General features: G+C 39.4%; 1 pseudogene across 1 annotated transcript; it reads right to left on the minus strand.

The window, feature by feature from the left end:
- Positions 1 to 17508: 17508 nt before the first annotated feature.
- LOC308550874 (large ribosomal subunit protein uL15 pseudogene) lies at positions 17509 to 17956 on the minus strand (annotated as a pseudogene). Its single transcript has one exon. The product of its transcript is annotated as a large ribosomal subunit protein uL15 pseudogene (transcript).
- Positions 17957 to 23222: the final 5266 nt, after the last annotated feature.

Genomic DNA, 23222 nt, shown 5'->3' on the forward strand with positions numbered 1-23222 from the left:
ATTTTATGTCCAGGCACGGAGCTGTTTACATACATTATATTGTTTTTTGTGTCCACACTCTCAGTTCATATGCTGTCCTATCTTTGTTTCTCATTTTTCCAGGCATTTTAGTTCCAGGCCAGACTCTGGCAACATCACCGATGGAAATAGCTTCAGGTCTCCTGAGTTTTCATTTGACCGTAAGTAGCAGGCTGGCCTTTAAGTCCCTATCTTTTCACAATTCCTTGAAAACCTTTACCAATAGTTTTTTGCTGTGACATTCACCAACTGCCCTGGGGGACAGTGAGCAGCCTAAAGCGGAATCCTGGATTCATTGCAGCATTTTCTGTTACATAAAAGATTTTAACTGTCTGTCTGGGAGGCAATTCATTCTCGATCAAATTGCAATATAGATGTAGCTATTAAGTGGGATTGCTGGATGGTATGATAGTTCTATTTTAAAATTTTTGAGGAAATTCCATACTGTTTTCCATAGCTGTTGTACCATTTTTGCACTCCCACCAACACTGTGCAAGAATTCCAATTTCTCCACAATATTGCCAAATACTTGGCCTTTATTATGTTGAAGCAACTTCCTTCTGTTCCTACTTTTTTGAGAGTTTTTTTGTTTTATCATGAAAGGGTGTTGAATTTTCTGTAATGACTTTTCTGCATCTATTGAGATGATCGTGTGATTTTTATTCTATATTCTGTTAATTGGCTGTATCACATTAATTGATCTTCATATGTTGAACCATTCTTGCACTACAGGGATAAATCCCACTTGATCATGGTATGTGATCTTTTCAGTGTGCTGCTGGATTCAGTTTGCTAGTATTTTGTTGAGGGTTTTTGCACCTATATTCATCAGGGATATTGGCCTGTCATTTTGTTTTCTTGTGGTATTTTTGTTTTCAGGGTAATGTGAGTTTGGAAGTGTCCTCTCTTCTTTAATCTTTCAGAAGAATTGGAAAAGGATTGACATTAATTCTTTTTAAAATGTTTTTATTGATTTTAGAGAGAGGGGAAGGGAGAGAGGAAAAAAACACATCCATGTGAGAAAGAAACATCCATTTGTTGCCTCCCTCATGCACCCCAACCGGAGATTGAACCCACAACCCAGTTATGTGCCCCGACTGGGACTCGAATTGGCGACCTTTCAGTGCACAAGATGGGATTATGCTCAACCAACTGAGCCACACTGGCCAGGGCAACATTAATTCTTCTTTAAATGTTTGGTAGAATTCACCAGTGTAGCCATCTGATCGTGGGTTTTTTTTTCTTGGGAGAGTTTTGGTAACTGTCTCAATATCCATATTAGTTATAGATCTGTTCAGACTTTCTATTTCTTCATGATTTAGTGTTGGTAGGTTGTATGTTTCTAGGAATTTATCTATTTCTTCTAGTTTGTTGGTGTGGAAGTGTTCATGGAAGCCTTTTATGATCTTTTAAAAATTTATTTCTGGGGCATCAATTGTAAAATCTCTTCTTCCATTTCTGATTTTATTTGCATATTCTCTTTTTACCTTACTTAGTCTAACTAAGGGTTTGCCAATTTTATTTATCTTTTTAAAGTACTTACTCTTAGTTTTGCTGATTTCTTCTATTGCTTTTCTATTTCTATTTCATTCATTTCTGCTTTAATTATTTATATCCTTTTGCTAACTTTGGGCTGAGTTTGTTCTTTTTAGCTTTGTGGTATAAAATTTGGTTGTTTATTTGAGATCTTTCTTCTTTTTTAATGTAGGCATTTATTGCCCTCTTAGTACTGCTTCAGTACTAAGTATTGACTTCAGAATAAGTATCGGAATGTTGTTTTCATTTTTGTTTGTCTTGAGGTACTTTCTAATTTCCTTTTTGATTTAATGTCCACATATTTGTGAATTTTCCAGCTTTTCTTTATTGTTGATTTCCAGTTTTATTCCATTGTGGTTGGAAAAGATACTTGATGTGATTTCAGTCTTCTTAAACTTGCTAAGTCTTGTTTTGTGACCTAACATGTGATCTCTCCTGGAGAAAGAGCCGTGTGTCCCTAGAAGAATGTGTATTCTGCTGCTGTTGGGTGAAATGTTTTGTGTGTGTCTGTTAGGTCAGTTTGATCTCTGGTGTTATTCAAGTTCTGTTTCCTTGTTGATTTTCTATCTGGGTGTCCTGTTATTGAAGATGGGGAACTGAACTCTTCTGCTATTACTGTATTACCTTCTCTTTCTTCCTCAGTTCTGTCAGTTTGCTTGACATAATTAGGTGCTCTGATGTTCGGTTCACATATATTTATAATTGTTCTATCTTCCTGGTGTATTGACATTTCCTCATTATATAATGCCCTTCTTTTTCTTTTCTGATAGTTTTTATTTGAAGTCTATTTTGTCTGATGTAAGTATAGCCACTTTCCGGGAATCCTGATGTTATGTGAGAAGTCCATCTACCCAGAGGCCACCATGCTAGAGAAGCCATGTGTAGATGCTCTAGTCAACAGTTCCCACTGAGCTTGGTTTTCTAGCCAAGATGCTAGACGTATGAATGAAACCATCTTGGACCTTCCAGAACACTCCCTCTGCCAGATGAATGCCAAGTGTCCTCCATTAATACCTCATGGAACAGATTTCTCCAGGTGGGTCCTGCTTATATTCATGACTCATACAATGGTTTGGAGGTAGTTTGTTACACAGCAGTCAGTAACCAGAACAGGAACCATTGACCCCTGTTATCCTCATTTCACATTAAGCACAGTTATGAACTAAGTTTATTTTCCTTTACTCCTTTCTCTCTCTCTTTGCACTGAACTTTAGATATTAAAATATCGTGATCATTCCATTATTAACAATAAATATACATATATTTTTATCTAGTTGTGGCCCATTTATACTATATCATATTCTAGATGTCTAGATGTCATAGGCTTAATGTCCCTCTTTTGTTGGGTTTTGAGAGTCACTCCTCCCTCACTTTGGATGTTTCCACAAAGGCTGTTCACGCTTCTCAATATCCTTGCGCTCATCTTCCTTGGGGCATATGGCTTGCAGTTAGGTGAGGCCTTCTGGCTGAGTCTGGCCAATAAAATGTAAAAAAGTGATATGTGCCACTTCCATATTTGTTCTATAAAAAGTACAAGTAATCTTCACTTTCTTTTCTAATCTATCTGGTAAATGGAGAGAACTCTGAGAACCTAGAGTAAGGCACAGACATACAATAGAAGGATCCTGAGCCCCTGGTTGACCATGTAAAGCAGAGCCCCTACAACCTGCTGACCTCCATAGGACTGTATGTTGCAGGAGAAATAAACATTTAATTAGTTAAGACTTAGAGATTCTAGAGCATATCTATTATAGCAGCTAGTATTTTAAGTGCCTCTACTACCATCATGTGCCTTTACCCAGCTGATAAAGTAGGACAGTAATTACTATGGACTCCAAGGAATTATTACATTTTTGCTTGTTTCATTTTTAGTCAGTTAATTTTAGGGGTTGTGCTAGCATTTTGGAATTTTGAAAGAAAAATGTCACTGGCTTGTCAAAGGTAAAGCTGTATAATGTCTACATTTAAAACCAAACCAAACATTGAATTATAAATTTGTGTCTTAAAAATTAGTTAGTGTAGAATAGAGATACTGGTATGTTGTCTGAGGTCACACAGTGAAGTGCTTCCACCATTCATTAGTTTGTTCATTCTTTAAACAGTCGATATGTGCTAGACATTGGAAACACAAAGACAAAGGAGACAGACTTGCTCCTTTTAACTATGCCATGTACACTCATGTATTTATTTGGGTGACCATGGTCAAGCTGCTAGCCTCTCTGAGCTTCATTTGTAAAATGAAGACAATATTACTATTATATTCACTTCTATGGGGCATTAATGAGATTAACCATGTAACACAGTGCCTGTCATGTACTAAGTGCTCAGTAAATATCAGTTTATCTTTTTAAGAACACAATTCTTTTAACCATTCTAACTTTCTACCATTCTTGATAGCTGGATAAAGACAAAGGTTTCCAAAGAGGGACCCCTTAGCTTTAACACCTCCCCCAAATAGGCAGCTCCAGAGCTTCCTTGTTGTCACCTTGCTGAGGGACTTCCTTGCACTGGGGCTTACTGAGTCAATAACATTCTCCACAAAAATAATTTCATAAGAATATTTCTAGGTATTCTTCATTTCTCTTAGGTAAATACCTAGAAATGGATTTGCTGGGTCAAGGGATAGATCTATGTTTAACTTGATAAGAAACTACCATTTTCCAAAGTGCTTATATCATTTTATATCTTCATTAGAAAAGTATGAAAGATCACTCCTCATCCTCACCAACATTTGGTATTGTTAGGTATTTCATTTAATTTTGATGAATTCTAATTTTTCTTTTTTTCCTTTTTTTTTTTGCTTGTGTTTGGTGTCCCATCTAAGAAATCAGTGTCTAATTCAAAGTCACGAAATTAAAAAAAAAAAAAATCTTTATTGATTTCAGAGAGAGGAAAGGAGAGGGATAGAGAGAGATAGAAACACCAATGATGAGAGAGTCATTGATCGGCTGCCTCCTGCAGGCCTCCAGCTGGGGATCGAGCCTGCAACCCGGGCATGTGCCTTGACCGGGAATTGAACCTTGAGCCCCTGGATCCTAGGTCGATGCTCAACCGCTGAGCCACCCCCGGCCGGGCTTAATGTAATTTCTATGTGAAAAATTCTAGCCTACTAGCTTATGTTTTACATTTCTCACCCAATTGCTGATTCCTTTAATATTAGGTACAGTTTCAATTCTGTCCAGTTTTGCATCTTAACTTTTCGCTTATTCCTGGTTTTATCATGCTCATGCAGATGCCTTCTTAGAGTCATCAGGGGTTGTTCTCTTCTTTCTGTCAAAGCTCATATACATTGTCATCTTTTTACTAACTTGCTTATTTAAGTATGTATTTATCCAAACATCCTATTTTTTCCTACCTTAGGTTATATTCTTGCTGTTGGGTTATTTAAACACACAGTTAAGAATACATCCTAGCCCAGCCATGCGTGGCTCAGCGGTTGAGCTTTGACCCAGGATCCAGGTGATCGGGGTTTGATTCCCGGTCAGGGCACATGCCCGGGCTGCAGGCTCGATCCCCAGTCGGGGGCTTGCAGGAGGCAGCCGATCAATGACTCTCTCATCATTGATGTTTCTATCTCTCTATCCCTCTCCTTTCCTCTCTATGAAATCAATAAAGATATATATATATATTTTTAAAAAAGAATACATCCTAGTTTCTGGAAAAATTTTGGAGAATTATTCATGCATGGTATTTGGAAAAACACTCTAGATATACAAGGAACCTATTCCCTCTCTGCTCTTTTCTCCGGTGCCTTCAACTCTGTGGGTGAGTCTGGAAGCATTAGTTGCAAAGATATGCATTTGCCTCTCTGCACGAAAGAATAAAAATGCACAAAGAAGCCAAAGTGAGCTTGTACTGTTCTGAGGAATAACTTCCATGCAGTCCGCAGACACTAGGATCCGTCAGAAAGTCAACGCTCCCTCTGCGCTCCCGCCGCTGCCAATAACTAACGCTGCTGCTGCAGAGCGAGTTTGTGGCACAGCCTCCGCACCCCTTCTGCCTTTCTTTACTCTGCATTCTGTGTCCTCTGGCTCCTGTCTTTTCTGGCCTTTCTCTTATCTTCCCAAATAAAGCCTGCCTTACACAGAATTGTCAGATTAACTCCCCCATCTGCTTGCTGACTGCTCCCTTTCCTTTATTTCTTCATGCAGGTCTCTACTTGCCTAGCCCCCAACTCTTAGTTAGGGTTCAACCAGAGAAACAGAACCAGTAGGAGATAAGCGTTAAGTGATTTATTGCGCAGAACGGGCTTACACGTTGCGGCAGCTGGCGAGGCGCACTGGCAGGGTAGGCCATCAGAAAGGGCAGACTGAGACTCTTGGGCACCAGCTGAAGCTGTTATCCACAGAGGAATTTCTTCTTCAGAGAAGCCTCAGTTCTGCTCTGAAAACCTTTTAATGATTGAACCAGTCCCACCTAGATTAGTTAGGATAATCTCTTTTACTTACTTAGAGTGAATTGATTATGGATTTAATTCACATCTTCAAAATACCCTTACTGTAACACCTAAATGAGTGTTTGATTGAATAACTTGGGACTACAGTCTAGCCCAGTTGACCTGTAAAATGAACTGCCACACTCCATTTCCTTTAAGATTTGGCATTTGCATACTGGCTTAATTGGTAGCTAAAATGTTAACTGATTAGAGCTAAATGCTTCCCAAGGATATTTTCATTTTATGAAGAAATCTTCAAGAAGCAATGGAATGAAGCAATGATAAAATAAAAATAGCTAAGGAACGTATGAATGGGGGTGATATAGGCACAGGAATGAAAACCACCGCCTGTTCAAAAGGTCGGGACTGCCCACAGGTATGGTTGCTCCTCATTGTGCTACGTCTCCCTCTCAATTTCCCCGTCTATCAATCATTCTGAATCTTTTATTTTTATCTCCACATATTCCTCCAACACCCTTACCAACAAACCTACCCAACACCTCCCCACCAGACCTCCAGGTTTCCTTCTATGAACATAGCTTGAGATCTATACCTAACACACGTACATTTGGGCCTCCCTCACCCCCATAGCCCTGTGCACAGGTTTATGGACCACACTTTTCTCCCACGGTTAATGTGTCCCCTAAAGCTATAAGAGCTTTATAAAATTATAGGAGTCCTATAATATTATAGGAATCTCCTATAATTTGAAGGCCAGATCACTCATTCATTCATCCATCAAGTTTATCTAGGGCATAGAGATTTAATTCCTAGGCCAAAGGATCTTGGCTTTTAGTGCAGGGCACCTAATGAAACAAGCTCAGAACAGAGGAAAGAGCATTTATTCTGACTGGGATATTTGAGAAAGCTTAAGAGAGCCCTTCAGCTGAGACTTGAAGGTTAACAAGGATTTTGACAGATGGAGAAATGTACTTCAGTGAACTACATGTATTGAGTGAACTACATGAGCAAATGTAAGATGCAGGAGTAATTCAGGGCCTGCTTATGGGTTTTGATGGTTGGATAATCACTTGGGGACCTGGTTATTACTTTCATTTAAGTGAGGCTGAAGCCTACTGATAATTAGGAGAAGACAATAAGGCTTAGGTCAGACTTAGAAGAGGTAGCTGAAAAGCTAGAAAAAGTTCAGAGAATACAATATTAAAAAAAAAAAATCAAGAGAGGCTATAAGTTATGTTGGTTTTGTAGGGAGAGGCCTAATGGCTTGTAACCCAGGGTTCAGCTTTCTGTCTTGTTAGGCAGTTCCTTCTCAGATCCTTTGGCTAAACAGAACAGGCTTTTCTTGGGGTCCCATTTTTTCTTCTGTGTCCATTGACACAGCCTTCTCCAGCACCCAGTCTATGGTATCTTTGAAAAGCTTTTAATCAATTTATTGAGGTATAATTGACATGCAATAAAATATACTCATTTTAACTATATAGTTCTATGAATTTTGAAAAAAATGCATCACTCGTGTATCATTACAATCAAGATACAGAACTTATCCATCATCAAAAAGTTTCCTTGTTTAAGATGTTAACACTACCCAAAATGATCTGCAGATTCAATGTGATCCCTATCAAAACCTCAACTATTTTTGCAGATATAGAAAAATCCATCCTAAAATTTATATAGAGGGACCCTGAATAGGCAAAACAATCTTGAAAAAGAAGAACAAAATTGGAGGACTCACAGTTCCCAATTTCAAAACTTACTACAAAACTACAGTAATCAAAACAGTTTGGTTCTGGCACAAAGACAAGATATATAGACCAATGGAATAGAATAGAGCCCAGGAATAAACTCTCACATATATAGTTAAATGATTTTCAACAAGAGTGTCAAGACTATTAAATGGGAAATGGGCAGTCTTTTCTTTTTAATATATCTTTATTGATTTCAGAGAGAGGAAGGGAGAGGGAGAGAGAGATAGAAACATCTCTGATGATAGAGCCATTCATTAGCTCCCTCCTGCACATCCCCCCCCGGGGGTCAAGCCTGCAGCTGGGGTGTGTGCCCTGACCAGGAATTGAACCTTGATCTCCTGGATCACAGGTTGGTGCTCAACCACTTAGGCATAACAACTGGGCCGGGCAGTCTTTTTAATAAGTGGTGTTGGGAAAACTGGATATCCATATGCAAAAAACTAAATTTGGACCCTTATTTTACACTATATATAAAAATCAAGTCATTATGGAACAAAGACCTAAACATAAGAGCTAAAGCTATAAAAAACATAAGGGAAGATCTTCATGATATTGGATTTGGCAGTGATTTCTTGGATATGGCACTAAAACACAGGCAACAAAAGAAAAAATACTTCATCAGAATTTAAAACTTTTGCATCAAGAGATACTTACCAATAGTGAAAAAAGCAACCCATGGAATGGGAGAAAATATTTGCAAATCATATATCTGATAAGGGACTGATAATCAGTATATAAAGAGCTACAACTCAACAATAAAATCAATTAAAAATGGACAAAGGAACATCTCTCCATAGAAGATATACAAATAGCCAATAAGCAAATGAAAAATGCTCAACATGATTAATCATTAGGGAAATGCGTATTAAAAACACAGTGAGATACCACTTTATATTCATTAGGATAACTGTTACTAAAAAAGAAAAAAAAAGAAAAATACAAGTGTTGGCAAGAATGTAGAGAAATTGGAACCCTTGTGCATTGCTGGTAGGAACAGTATGTGTAAAGGCACAAAGACATAAAAATATACATGTATCCAGAAAATAACCGGTGGAAAAGGCAGAATTTTAGTGACTGTAGAGGAGGAATAATTTAACTAGATAGGGTCCAGATTGTGATGGCCCTTGAATCCTATATTAAGGAATTTGGTTTTGGACATGTTGAATTTGAAGTGGGATGGAAGGGATGGCCAGCAGGTAGCAGGAAATTAGATTTTGGAGCTCAGAAGTGAGGTGAGAGCTGGAGATGTAGATCTGCTTGTCACCCACATCTAAGAGACAGAGTGAGAAGAGGACTGAGGAAGAAACATAGGCCACATCTGTAAGGGTGTGGGGAAGGGGAAGATGGCAAAGGAGTCAGTGAAGGAAACCAGGGAGTGACCAGATAGGGAGAAAGAGACACTGGGAGGGTGTGGTCATGGATGTCAAAGAAGTCATACCTGACCTGAGTTTACTTCCTTGTAATATCAAAATTATTCTTTCATTATTAACTTATTTCCTCCAGCATTCTTGTTTTAGAAGCAAATCCCTTCAAGAATATAACAGTTGTCTAATCTCTTTGTTCTGTTTCAATACCTCTCTTTTTTCTCTTGGCTTATGAACCTGTAGAGTGTGAGCAGAATCTAACTATAGTAGATCTTGCAGTGTGCTGCCCAGATCCCTCCTTCAGCCAGAGGTGCTAATTCTCCTAGCTGGAGGGTACGTTGATGGCTGTTGGATTATAGAGCTGAGATCCTTGATGAAGGACACCGATTGGCCCAAGGATACAACTCTTCCAATAGTTAGTTGATGCAGGTGTACAAAAACTTGGTCCCTTGCTTCTATTTGAGATGACCCAAAGAGTCACTTGTAACTCCAGAGCTCCCCACAGGATCTGCTGAAGCCTCTGATGCAACTCCTAAGCAGTTCAACCTATTTCCTTCTACCCAGTCCTACTTCCTTCACTTTCTTACAGGTATTGTTCCAGAAACCTCCAATAGGCCTCCTGCTCACAAATCTCTGCCTCATAATCTGTTTTCTAGGGAATCCCACGTAGAAAAGCTGATGCCATGCTGTCCTAGCAGTGACAGCTCACTGGCTGGCTAGCAACAAGAATGCCATCACTGGTAGGAGGTGGAGTAGTGATGGTGCCTGGCATGGGGCAGCTGGGCCATTGTTAAAACTTTCACTAGTGCTGAACAGGAGTAGGGTTGTATTAGAAGGGGTGTACTGCAAAATGTAATAACTCAGGTATTTAAAATACCTTGGGGGAGTAGTAATTATAAGGACTATGGAATTAAATGGCTCTTGCTACATGCTATTGAAGCACTGGAGGAAAAAAAAAGAAATACTGAGGGCAATTAGCCTCCAACTCAAGACTAAGTAGTCTGTCAAATCCGGCAGCCGGATGACAGGTAAGTTGAAGATCAGGTCTGGAACTTTATAATAGTAGCAAAACTCCATGGAACAGTGAATTCCCAGCCATGCCAAGTCTGTTACACCAAAGGGTAAGAGCTGGGAACCTGGAACTTGAGATGGGCCTATCTCGTCTGGGCTGATGAACTTGACAATCTTATATCCCTGTATTCGCCTGGACCTGGGCCTGAAGCAGTAACTCTCTCCTTCCTGTTAAAGGCCATGAGCCTCCTTGACTTAAAGATAATGTAGAGGCCTTTACCTTGTAAGACAATATGCACCCACTCCCCATAATCAACCTCCATCTCCCCTGCTGGCCACCAGACTAATTATTAGGGTTAAGTAACAATATAACCCAGCACTTTCCTTAGTTGCTAAAGGGAGAAATGGACCTATGCTAAAGGAGCTGCAGGATCTAGCCAACAGGTAATGGCAGGAGCTGAGAGAGCATATATGGAACTGGATCCTGAGGATCCTGATTAATGATGCTGAGATACAATGTTCAGTAAAGAAGAATTCGTGGATATGAGAGTGTTCTCTGTAACACAGGACTTAACTTGCTGGGAAATAGTGTTAACTAGCCGCAGAAAACTTTGGAAGGTGGAATGGAACATTCATGCTGCTTTGGGAGGCAGTAAAGGATAGAAGGCTCAGATACAATGTAGACTTTGGAGTAGATATATTGTATGTCTGAAAAATCCATCTTTAAAAAAATTTAAAAAAAAAAAAAATCTATTGATTTCAGAGAGAGGAAAGGAGAGGGAGAGAGGGAGAAAAACATCAATGATGAGAGAGTCATTGGAGATCGAGCCCTCAACCCGGGCATGTGCCCTGACCTGGAATCGAACCTCGATCTCCTGATCCTAGGTCGATGCTCAACCACTGAGCCACGCCCGGCCGGGCTGAAAAATCTACCTTCTGACCATGTTCTGCAGAAGAATTCCGGCAGTGCCTCATTTACCAAAACAATAAGGAATGTGATGGTAAAAGGAGCACCAGGATCATTGAGTCCCTGTCTTCAAGGATCGTGCCTATTAGTGGTGACTGTCTTCTGTAGGACAGGGCTGCAGAAGTGAGCTATGCTGTCATAAGACTGAGCTCCCCCATAGTCATGGAGGTGATAGGATCTTAAAGTAACAGAGGCCAGGTGGTAGGACTAAAACAGTCAGAAGCCAAGTGAATGTAATATTATAAGAAGAAAGGCAGAATGGCCCTCAAGGGAGTCCGACACGTACAGAGCTATGAAGATGACTAAGAGATTGTGTCAAGGGGCAATATGTATGGACAACCAATAAGCGTTTTGAGTGTTGCTTAATTTATAAAATAAAAAGAGATCGAGAATGGATGCAGGAGGTTGAGGGCATCTATCCATGATGCCGTGCCCAGTTTCCGTATCTGAGTCAGTTTTCAGATTCAGAGCCCAGTAGGTGAAGTCTGCTGTGCCATATGTATCCTGGCCAGAGATTTCCATGGTCTCTGGAACAGGCTATTGATATGATGAATGCATTCTTTTTTATCCTGGTAAGACCAGAGAATAGAAAGCAGTTTGCATTCCTGTGGGATGGACACAGCAGAATACCTTTGTGTTGTTCTAGGGCCATGTTAACTTTCCATCCTCTGGCATAATATAGTCCAAAGGGATCTGGACCACCTGAAGATGCAGAATATAACGTTGGCTTATTACATTCATGGCTTCATTAGACTGGATAGGCAAGAAGTAACAAGTATGTTGGTGGCTTTGGAAAGATACCTGTGCTCCAGAGGGTGGGAGATAAACCTTATGAAGATTCAGTGGCCTATGACATGGGCAAAGTCTTTAGAGGTCCAGTGGTCTGGGCATACCGGGACATTCCCCTCTAAAGTAAGGGAAAAATTATTGTACTTGTACCTCCCACCACTAAGGAGGCACCACACCTCATAGATTTTGGGGGGTTCTGGAGGCAGCACATTTCACATTCCAACCCATTTACTGAGTAACATGGAAGGCTTTCTTCTTTACTCTCCCCCTTCCAGTCTCCTAGCCCCTAGTCTCACCATTGGTCAAACCCGGCTGGCAGCCGGCTGACACAGGGGCCAGGGAACACAGCCCCTGTGATGGAGCATAACAGGAAAAGATGAGGAATGGGTCTGAGGGCAACTGGGACTGGCAAAATCCTGCAGTAGCCACTGACAGTAAGGAATTAGTTGCAGTAGGTTTATGATGAAATATAGACAGGTTATATTTATCTCTTTAAGTAAATTAAATTAGGGCCTATTTTCCCCACTGGGAATAGATAATACTTTTCAAAAACCTTAAAAGGGAAAATGCCATTCTGAAATCTTAAGCTGTGTTAAAAACAGGTGTGGGGGAGGAAAAATAATTTTCCTTCTACCCTTCTAAATTTTTCTGGCTAGTCTAACAATCAAATTGATAGGAGACAGATTAACAGGATAAAATAAACTTATTAAGTATGTACATATGACGGTGTCATAAGAATATGAGATCCCAGGACAAATCTGGCAGTTGAGGCTTATATGTCACTTGAACTAAGGAGAAAGGTGGATGGTGTGGTTGGGATTTCAAAGGTCAGGAAGGTAATTCACATGGATATGGAAAAGCAAATGTTTGATAAATGTTTGCTGGACCATCCTTAACAAAGGGACACAGAGAGGACTTTGATCAAATGGGCCTTGCTAGGTTCCTCCCTGCCTATCACACCTAGTTGATATTAAACTATAGTTATCTATGATGATAGCTCCGTTCCTGGAGCAGGTACTCTATAAATTCTTTTAGGTTGTTAGGGGGAAGTCAAAGATTTTTCCTGAGTTTTTAATTTCTTAAAAATAACCAGCTTAAAAAAAAAATAACCAGCTTAAAAAAAATCAACATCCCCCCCCCCCCCAAAAAAAGTCATATTTTGGGGTGGCACACTCTGCTTTCCCTTGGAGGCATAAGATTTTTGAGAGTTTATCTCAGCAAAAATCAATTCAAATCAGGCAGCATCCAGTCTAGCGGATAGAAAGGAATTCTAAGGAGCTGCACAAAATGAAAGACTTTTATAGGCAGAAGAAAGCAGGAACAAGGAATTTATACTGGCCAAAAAGTGAGTTGGTTATTGCCAAGTTACTTTCCTTTAGGGGGATGGCAGAGGTTTATCAGGCAGATTACCTAACTAGTGCTGATCAAGTGATTCCTGATTGGCTGGCTTAAGATTCCATTTCTGGGAGAGTGGAAACTAATTTAGCTTCTGTTTGGTGACACGGAATTTAGCATAAGTGACTCCATTTTGAGAATTAAAAAAAATTATTTTTTGAATAATTTTTTATTTTTCAATTACAGTTAACATACAATATTGTATTAGTTTCAGGTGTATAACATAGTGATGGGCATTTATATAACTTAAAAAGTGATCACCCCAATAAATCTAGTACCCATCTGACACCATATATAGTTATTACAATATTATTCACTATATCTCCTATGCTGTACTTTACATCCCTGTGACTGTTTTGTAGCCACCAATTTGTACTTCTTAATTCTTTCCCCTTTTCCATTCATTCACCTAAGCCCCCTCCCATCTGGCAACTGTCAAGATGTTCTATCTATGACTTTGTTTTTGTGTGTTTGTTTACTTTTTATGATTCCACATATAAGTGAAATCATATGGCATTTGTCTTTCTCTCTGACTTGTTTCACTCAGTGTATCTGTGTTGTTGCAGATGGCAAGATTTTATTCTTTTGATAGCTGAGTCATATTCCTGGGCCTGTTGTCTTGTTTTTAATAGCTATTAATAAGATTAATGCTTTTAAATGTGCTATTTCATCTAATAAATTAAATGAACAGTTTAGAAAAAATACTTTAAGATGAAGGTAAGTTAATGATTAATTTTAAAGACAGAGTACATTCATTAAATAATTGCAAAGATGTTGACAAGAAATTTACAGGAAGGCCAAAGACTAAGGCAATAATTTAAAAATGACTTGATCCACTGGAATTTTTAAATTGAAAAAGGAATTGGAGACTCTGAACTCTGTACTATTGACCTCATCACATTACAAAGAAATTGAGTTTTTATATCTCTCTCTCACTGTCTGGTCTGGAGAATCTTTGGAAATTATTTATAGTTGGCAACGGAAACACTTTGAAGAGAATATTTTAAGTAAGAAATAAGAACTATTTTAGAAGGCTAATGCATGTGCTACTTTTAGCAATTTTGAATGAAGCATGCTTCATATAACTAGCTAGTTTAAATAAGTTCATCCTAAAAGGAAAGTGAGGACTGAAATGATTTATGCTGCACATAGTCAATAAAATCCCACTTTTTGTATTGCATAGAGAATAAAGCAATAATGGTTGGTGCCCTTTTTGATATCTACACAGTAAGTTTAACAAATGAATTTTGTGAAAACTGGGATGTTATGGTTTAGGTGTTTTTTTAAATTGTCTTTTGAACCACCATAAGCATATGAAAAAAGAATTTTAAGAAGTAAAGTTCTTCAAACAACACCAAAAACGCAACAATCCAATTAAAAAATGGGCAGAGGACCTGAATAGACACTTCTCCAAAGAGGACATACATAAGGCCAATAGAATTATGAAAAGATGCTAAAAGTCACTAATAATCAGAGAAATGTAAATTAAACCCACAATGAGAGATCACTTCTCACCTGTCAGAATGGCTACTATTAATAAATCACCAAACTACTAGTGTTGGCCAGGATGTGGAGAAAAGGGAATCTTCGTTCACTGTTGGTGGGAATGCAGATTGATTCAGCCACTGTGGAAAACAGTATGGAGTTTACTAAAACACTTAAAAATGGAACTGCCTTATGACCCAGAGATTCCACTTCTGGGAATATATCCGAAGACACTTGAAACACTGATTTGAAAGAGTATATGCACCCTGTGCTCACCGCAGCATTATTTACAACAGTCAAAATTTGGAAGCAGCCCAAGTGTCCATCAGTAGATGAGTGAATAAAAATGCTGTGGGACATTTACACCATGGAGTACTACGCAGCCTTGAAAAAGAAGGAAATCTTACCTTTTGTGACAGCAGGGATAGATAGACCTAGAGAGTATTATACTAAGTGAAATAAGCCAGTTAGATAAAGACAAATACCACATGATTTCACTTATATGTGGAATCTAATGAAATAAACTAACAAAATAGAAACAGACTCATAGATACAGAGAACAGACTGACAGCTCTCAGGGGGTGGGGTCTGGCTGGGTGAAATAGGTGAAGGGATTAAGCAAAAAACCGGAAAACCTCCTTGACACAGATAACAGTATGGTGATTACCAGAGGGGAGGGGTGGGGGCAGGTAGAAGGGGGGATAAAGGGTGACGGAAGGAGGCTGGACTGTGGGAGGTGAACACACAGTACAATGTACAGATGAAACCTATTTAACCAATGTAATCCCATTGAATTCAATAAAAAGTATATAAAGATGTCGTTTTTGAATCAATAAAATTTTTACCACTAGTTTTACTAATAGTCCAGAAGCACTGATGATATTTCCAAGGATTACGCTCAGTGTTATGAATATTTGTTTACTCACGAATAACATCGAGAGGCAGACATTATAGTACTAAAAAAAGAAGAAAGTATTTCACCTCATTCTGCATCCCCTGTCCCTCATAAAAGAAAACATTGACAGTGGTAGTGACGGTAAAGAAAGCCTTGGTGTTGGTGTTGGTCTCTCTACTTCAGGACTTGATCTTCTGACTCTGCAAGTCTGGAACTTCAGTTGCCAGCTTAGCCAGTAGAGCTTTACCCCTAAAACACAACCTCATTGTGTGACACTGATTTGTATGAAAACAGTGAGTTTGTAATAAAACATGTAATTTCCAAACTCTCTGATATTTCTTTAAACCATTTAGTCTCTCTTATCTCACCATGGAACTCTACTTAAGAAATAAAAAAAATAAAATAAATTTAAGAAATCTAAAGCCTAGTTAAGGAACTGTATCCCTGGCTGGCGTGGCTCAGTTGGTTGAGCTTCATTCCATGCACCAGAGGGTTGGTGGTTCAATTACTGGTCAGGGCACACGCCCAGGTTTTGGGTTCGAGCCCTGGTCAGGGTGTATACGAGAGACATCAATGCTTCTTTCTCCCTCTCCCTTCCTCTCTCAAATCAATAAAAACATACTTTTAAAAAAAGAGAAACTGTAGGGTAGAAATAAACTTTCTTCTACCTTTTGAGGTTCTGCTGTCTGTTGTAATACTTAAATTTACATGAGACAGTTTAACTAGAGAAAATAACCAAATTTTTAATTACATGTGTACATATGGGAATGCCACATACATGAGCGGTTCTGGGACAGAAAGGGAAAATCAGTTGTTTTCAAGCTAAGGATCAGGTAAGGCACCTTGGGCCTTCAGAGGGGAGGAAGATTCATTCTCAGAATGATAGGAAGAGCTGATATTCAATAATTAAGAAGTTTGCCCTGCCTTATAGATAGGTCATAAAAAGTTATTTCTGGTGATAACTCTTATTATGGGCAAGGCCTCTAATTTAAATTCTTTAAGGGAGAGGTAAAAGTTTCTCACGAACCCTCATCTCGATTGCTTTCAGCTCAAAATAATTCACATGCCAAAGTGCCTGTTCTGAACCTCTTCAAATTCCAATGAGGTTGGTGAATGTATGTAACCAAGGCACTAATAACAGAAATAATATTTCTTCTGGCACACAGGAAGTACTTAGGGGCTGCTATTGTTTGCAATAGTGCCTCACAACTTACAGATCCTTTTCATAGTTCTATCGAGTGTTTGATTCTCACAAGAACTATGTCAACTGACGGGTCTGGTTTTATGCCTCTTTTACTGATGGAAAAAACAGCAGCTCACAGAGATTAAGGGACTTGACTAAAATCTTGTAACTGATACAGTTGACATCTGTTTCTTTGGTTGCAACAATTTCCTTCCTCCTTTTGGTAACAGGACTCTGATTTTCCTTTAAAAAACTACCCTGTGCCTTAGTATAACTCCTAGGAGGACTGCCAGTGAAGAGACTGCCTGTCTGTGTTAACATGTGACCCACATTGGTTCATCAGAACCCTCCATAGCCCCTGGATGCAGAGACTGGTGTTCAGGTAGGCATGTGATCCAAGTAGTTTGAATTTTTATTTTTATTATTTTTCATTTTTGGACATTTTTTTTTAATCCTCACCTGAGGATATTTTTTCCATCGCTTTTCAAAGAGAGTGGAAGGGAGGGAGAGAGAGAACATGAGACAGAGAGAGTGAGAGACACACTGACTGGTTGCCTCCTGCACGTGCGTGACCGGGCCGGGATTGAACCTGCAACTGAGGTACGTGCCCCTGGCTGGAATCAAACACTGGACGCCTCAGCCTGCAGGCCGGCGCTTTAGCCACTGTGGCAAGTTGGCTAGCGTGGACTTGTGGATATTTTAATGAACTCCCCTCCACGTAGCTTCAAGATACCAGGACACAGGCCCCGCCAATGCCCTTAATCTTCTACTCAGCTCTCTGCGGAAGAACTTGGCCTTCACAATGACAGGTTGCCTTGGGAGCTTTCCCTTCCCCAGAGCTCTGTAGTAGCCCAATTGCACCACATCAATGACAGGAGCAGCTCCAGTCTTGTATTTGGCAGCATTTACCCAGGTCTACTCATTGACCAAGGTCCATAGTTTATCAAGGTTGACAGTTGGGCAGAAGCTCTGGTTCCTCTTTAAGTGGTAATAATGCCTTATACCAGCTTTCCCAAAGTGACCTGGGTGATATTTGTCGAAGTTGATCCTGTGATGATGTAAGCCACCAGTATTACCTTGGCTTCCTGAGTGTCTCCTATGCTTGCGATGCAGCCATGGCTCTGGCTCACGTGGCCCTGAAGTTTCTGGGTCTTCCTCAGTCTGGATGGCATGTCCGTGGCCAAGGTACAAGAGCGAGTTTTTATTTTTAAGGAGATAAATAAATGAATTCTAGTCATTTGAGAGCTGTAAGGACCACGAAAACTTGGAGCTACTTTCCAGAGAGAGATTGCTGCTAGAGTGAAGCCAATACAGGGGAAAGCCTAGTAGAGAATGAGGCAGATAGAGAGAGGGAGGGAGGGAGGGAGAGAGATTATAGTTGAGGAAATGGGTATAGCTATGCCTGAAACCAGATCAACTCTTGCATTTTCAAGTTCAGGGAGTCAGTAAATTCCTTTTTTAAAAAAAATATATTTTTATTGATTTCAGAGAGGAAGGGGGAGGGAGAGAGAGAGAGGGAAACATTAACGATGAAAGAGTCACTGATCAGCTGCCTCCTGCACGCCCCCTACTGGGAAATCGAGCTCACAACCTGGGCATGTGCCCTGACTGGAATCCAACTGCGATCTCCTGGATCCTAGGTTGATTGATGCTCAACCACTGAACCATGCCAGCTGGGCAATAAATTCCTTGTTTTGTTTAGGTAGGTTTGGACTTCTTCACTTGCAATCGAAAAACCCTAACTAGTAAATAAATGTCTTAGCTATTACTGAAACATGTCTTTTGACATCAAATACTTGGCTATTTCCACTGCTGCAAACTTCAGAAAGGTCCTCTACATATACATTTCAAAACTAATCAGGCACCTTTGTGGGAGATTAGAGTTCCTACCCTCTTTTCATGGACACACACTATTTTAGGTTCCCTTCAAGTTTTCATGTTAAAAATTCTGTCAAGAGAATGAGAAGACAAGGCACAGACTTGAAGAAAATATTTGCAAAAGACATACCTGATAAAGGGCTGTTATCCAAAATATGCAAAGAACTCATAAAACTCAAGAAGAAAACAAATGCTTTGATTAAAATATGGACAAAATATCTGAACAGACATCTCACCGAAGAAGATACACAGATGACAGATAAGCATATGAAAAGATGTTCTGCATCATATGTCATTAGGAAATACAAACTAAAGAAACTATGGGATACCACTGCATGCCTGTTAGAAGGCCAAAATCCAGAGTACTGACACCACCAAAAGTTTGTGAGCATGTGGAGCAAAAGGGACTTTCATTCATTGCTGGTGGCAATGCAAACTGCATAGCCACTGGAAGACAGTTTGGTGTTTTCTTACAAAACTAAACCTAGTCTTGCCATATGATCCAATAATCTTGCTCCTTGGTATTTACCCAAAGGAGTTGAAATATTATTTCTGCACAGAAATTTGTACATGGATGTTTATAATTTATTCATAACTGCCAAAGCTTGGAAGCAGCTAAGATGTCCTTCAGTAGGGAGAGGGTAACTCAAACTGTGGTACCTTCAGACAATGGAATAATACTCCATGCCAAAAAGAAATCAACCATCAAGCCATGAAATGACACAGAGGAACCTTAAATGCATATTACTAAGTGAAAAAGCCAATCTGACAGGACTACATACTGTATGATTCCAAGTATATAATATTCGAGGAAAGCCAAAACTATGGAGTAGAAAGATCAGTGATTTCCAGGGTTTAGGGGAGAGGGAGCAGTGATTAGGCAGTGCACGGAGGCTATTTTTAGAGCATTAAAATGACTCTCTATGATACTATAGTGGTGGATACCTGTCATTATACCTTTGTCCAGCCCCATAGATTGTACAACATGAATAGCAAACCCTAATGTAACTAGGTGATTATGATGTGTCAGTGCAGGTTCATCAGTTGTATCAAGTGTATCACTCTGGTGAGGGATGTTGGCAATGGGAGAGGCTGTGCATGTGTGGGGGTAGGAGGTTTATAGGAAATCTCTACCTTCTCCTCAATTTTGCTATGAACCAAAAGCTGTAAAAAAATAAATTCCACTGAAAAATTTCAAAAGTTACAGCTTTTGACCCCTGCATATAATTTCACAAAGTTTTTGGTGGCAAGGTTTAGGAGAATGTGTTGGTGAAATACTCCATGTACTTTTTTTATATAAGGCAAGGAAGAAATGATGGTAAGTGTAGCAGAATTGCATTGGGTGGAAGTATTTTAGCATTTTGCTAATGTGAAAGAATATTTTTCACGTAACTATAAGAAAAGTGGATAAAATTGCTCGAGAATCATTTTCAGATTGGTGAACCATAGGAAAAATGATAAACTGTTTTTCTTTAGTATCCAAACTTCTCTGATTTTCTACCTTCAGTTCCCTTCCTTTCTTTTTTATTATTTTGCAGGCACAGCACCCCCTATGAATGTGTCATATTTCGAACACTTTAATTCATTGGAAGCATAAGGTCATGGGCTATAACATCTTTCTTCAGTGTACCTTACCTTTTTCCATCCCCTCTCCCTGCAGTTCCTGGTCCCTACATGCTTCTCACTCAAATATTTTTGTCCCCAATCTCTATTCTTGGTTTTGGAAAAGAATGGAGAGAGGTAAAGGGGAGGGGGGAATCCAGTTCTGTAAGAGAAGTAGGCCAAACTTGGAGTAGCTTTTATCAAATCTTAGCACATTCTAAATATAGGACATCCTGGTCAATAAAAGGGAACAGAAAATATTTATGTATTAACATTTTTTCTCTACTTGAATCTCCCTCCTACCTACTCTGTGCTGGTTAGTCAAAATAAAAGATACAGGAAATTTTAAGGAAAATAGCAAAACTGAAAGGTGGATAAATGGTTTTGGTGTATTTATTGCATTCTATTTGCTTTCCCTCTTTTGGATTTCAAGGTCCTTGGAATCCAATGGACTTATTTTCCTTTTGCTATGAATATACAGTGTTTAATTCTTTCTGGATATCATTTCTTTGGGCTAACTTCTTCAGAGCTGTATGACTACATTTTGGGTTATCTTTTGTTCTAACCTCTTTTTTTTTTTTTTTTTTAAATATGTCTTTACTGATTTCAGAGAGAAGAAGGGAGAGGGGGAGAGAAACATCAATGATAAGACAGAGTCATTGATCGGCTGCCTCCTGCACATCCCCAACTGGGGATCCAGCCTGCAACCCAGGCATGTGCCCTGACCGGGAATCGAACAGCGATCTCCTGGATCCTAGGTCGATGCTCAACTGCTGAGCCACACCCAGCCAGGCATGCCCTAAGCTCTTTTGATCTAAAAGACGTCACAACACCTTTCTCCAATAAATTCTTTCACTGGCCACTTAATCTGTGTTACTCTTGTCTTCTCCAAAAGATAATTAGCACCTTGAGGTTCTTGAGTCTGAAGTATACTTTTGCTACTTATGCTGTTCTTCCTGTTGGAAAGTTTTACTAACTTTTCTCTGCATATTACATTTGACCTGTCCTTAAAGATAGTTTATTTCCTCTCTTAAGTTTTTAAAATTTCTCTAGTTACTCTTGCTTGTGCACTACACAGTTGCACATCTGTGGTGGGCTGAATACACCTCCCCAAAGGTGTCCACTTTCAATTCCCCAGAATCTGTGAATGTTACCTTACATGCCAAAAGGAACTTTGCAGATTTAGTTAAGGATCTTGAGATGGAGAGATTATCCTGGGTTATGCAGGTGGGCTCAATGTAATCACATGGGTCCTTATAAGAAGGAGGCAATGTGGCAATGGTAGCAGAGGGAGAAAAGGCAATGAGATGAGCCATGAGCCAAGTAAAGTGGGCAGCCTCCAGAAGCTGGAAAAGGCAAGAAAATAGATTCTCCTTCAGAATCTCCAGAAGTAACCATCCCTGCTGACACCTTGATTTCAGTCCACTGAGCCTGATTTTGGATTTCTGAACCCCAAAACTGTAGGATAACAAATCCATGTTGTTTTAAGCTACCAAGTTTGTGGTTATTTGTTACAGCAGCAACAGGAAACTGATATGTCATTAACTTCCTTTACAGTCCCCTAGGTCTGTTCCACATAATTTAGCACTTTACTGCCATGCTGATTCTACTATGTATAAATGGTATAATATAAATTCCTGGTGGGCTTGAACCAGAATTTTTACCTCATCTTTTATACTCTGCAGTGCCTAGTCCAATCTTAGGTACCCAGCTATTTGAAGTGGATTATAACTTTGGTATGTAAAACAGACACCAGTGGGGAAATAAAGGACATTTTGAAAGACATATATAACTCAGTGAACCATGTTTACTTCCTTGCATCAAATCCTAACCTTTTGTTTTTGAGCTGTCACAAGCAGTGTTAGTTGCACAGCACTTGCTCAATGGAGGCTGGAACACGGAGGGTCTTTAACAAGCACCTGATGCATCGAGCTCAAACCTGTGGGAGTAAAGAAGGAAAACGAGAAAGAGAAAACCAAGATGGGTCTGGTAGAAAGTCCTCCTTGCCTATTTATCTGATTAATTTTTGTTACATTAAGTTAAAATCCTGAAAAAGAGCATTCATCAAACTTTGTAACATGAATTTTTCTTTTAAGCAAAATAGAAGAGAGGGAAAGGTGATAAAAATAGGCAGGGTGTGGCAGTTTAATTTCATCCATTAAATTTAAATAACCAGTATTTTAAAATCCAAGTAATATACGCAATACTACGTTAAGAGCTAAAGAGGTCACAGACAACCCATAGGACATGCATCTACTCTAAAGGGCCTTAGTATCTAGTTGGGAAATAACAACAGTCAAGGATACCAGGCAGTTTATCGAGTGCCATCTTGTGTGATTCGGACTTTGGATATTATCAATACTTGGAATTTGGGGCTGAAAAATTAATACTGCATTCAGCAAATATTTATTGAGAACCTTTTTATGGTTCTTTGTGAATAACAGTTTCTGTTTGGAGTTTGCAATCTAATAGAGAAAGTCAAGGGAAATAACTAATCCAGGAGTGGATTAAGTGCTAAATAGCAGGAGAATGCTTTATATTGAGAAAAGGTTATTACTCTGATTCCTGAAAGTTGAAGGGGGAGGTAGAATTGTGAATGATTTTAAATTAAAGGTATTATTTAGGCTGAGCCTTGGAACATGAATAGGATATTGAATAGAATATCCCTGAAGCATGAACAAGAGCACTGCAGACATTCCATGGTTGGATGGAACAAAGGATGCTTGAAGGGTAGTGCATTATTTTCCTATTGCCGTGGTAACAAATTGCCACAAACTTAAAGTGATACAAATTTATTATCTTATAATTCTGTAGGTCAGAAGTCCAATACAGGTTACAATGGGACAGAATTAAGGTGTCAGCAGGGCTGAGTTCCATTCTAGAGGTTCTAGGGGTAAATCCGTTTTCTTGCTTTTTACAGCTTCTAGAGGTCTCCACAATCCTGGCCACTGGCCCCCT

This window comes from Miniopterus schreibersii (assembly GCF_964146895.1).
Source record: "Miniopterus schreibersii genome assembly, chromosome: 1".
NCBI classification, from domain to species: Eukaryota; Metazoa; Chordata; class Mammalia; order Chiroptera; family Miniopteridae; genus Miniopterus; species Miniopterus schreibersii.